This window comes from Talpa occidentalis, unplaced genomic scaffold, assembly GCF_014898055.3.
Source record: "Talpa occidentalis isolate TD23 unplaced genomic scaffold, MPIMG_talOcc4v2.1 talOcc4.14, whole genome shotgun sequence".
NCBI classification, from domain to species: domain Eukaryota; kingdom Metazoa; phylum Chordata; class Mammalia; order Eulipotyphla; family Talpidae; genus Talpa; species Talpa occidentalis.
The window spans coordinates 61676523-61677936 of record NW_023601433.1 but is presented as its reverse complement, the minus strand read 5'-3'; positions in this window follow the sequence as shown (position 1 = coordinate 61677936).

Below are 1414 nucleotides of genomic sequence, written 5' to 3'. Positions count from 1 at the left end.
TTATTGCTCTTGTATAATCAGATGCCCCCTTTTAGTATTATTTTAGAAGCATTGGGAGGGTTTTGGCTAAAGTACAGTTTATTGGGGAAAACTAGATTTTAGTTTTATAAAACTTTTAAGTCTTTCATGGGACCTATATTTTCTTGAATTAAATTTTGTAGTTCTAGAACAAATAGGCAATCTAAAAAGGTGTTTATCTGTGTTACTTAAGTACAGAGGCTTCCTTATATTAACCTGCTAAGGGATAAGGAGCGATTTCTTCGTTAAGCACAAGCGCACTGACTGCTCACGAGTCCACATAAGAGAAAGCCTGTCACCTCGAGTTCCTGAGTGCTTCCTGCTCACAGGCACCAGAGCTTGTAAATCCATCACCTTCTTGCCAAAGGAAACTATGATTTGGAATATGAAACCCTGGATGAGGCTTTCACCAACTCGCCCTCCTTCAGGAACCAAAGGGCGGCCTTTCCTGTGTGGAACTGGAACTCAAGCCATAAGCCCTGGTGTGATACCTGAGAGGCTGCTACCGAACTGAGATGGACGTTTTATAGGAATTTATACAGATGTTGGTCCTCAAAAGCTACAAACCAGTGGTCTGCAAAATAAAATATGTTGGAAACCTCTGCATAAGATAATACACTGTTGAGCTTTTTGTTTTTGTTTTAAATACACTAGTGCTGACTAAATTGGAACTGCTTTCAATGTACATCATGTCTTGAATGCATGTTTTTCTCGGCAGGCCTACTGAGAGGAAGTGAGCTAAATGGATTACGCATTTGAGGAAATCATCTTCATGAACTCATGTTTATAGAGAGAAGATTTTGGGTACTTAGAAGTTCATGTAATTCATTTGATCCAAGGAGGAAGAACAGGTCTTTGTAGCCCTGTTTTCCAGAGGGTGGGTCACAGCCATCTGCATTAGAATCAGACAAAGGCAAACCCCACCCCAGAAGGACAATTTCAGGGCACAGCCTAGGAGATCCCTCTTAAAAGTTAGAGCCACTGTGGGCCTCCCCTGGTGGCTCAGTGGTTGAGCGCTGGGCTGCGAGGCTGCCTGCAGCCTCTGCAGCGTCGGTTCATTCCCCGGCCGCTGGTGAGGGTCCCACAAAAATAAGAGCCACTGAGCTGTGTGTATGGATGTTGTGTAGTTCTGGGAGAAGCCAAGGAGGGAAGCAAAGTGGACTTAACAATACAGGTTCCCAGGAATTGTCTCAAATCTTGACCCTTCGCTGACAACTAGGCTCAGCAAAACAAAAAAACCCAAGTATCTCGAAAGTTCCTTGAAGAATCAGGTGATACTAAGTATTGCAATTCTTGGCAAAATCTACATCGAATATTTAAAAGTTTGATGTGAATCGTTAATAAGTATTTGGCTTCCTGATAGCACTTTTAAAACTTCACACTGAGGTGTGCTTCT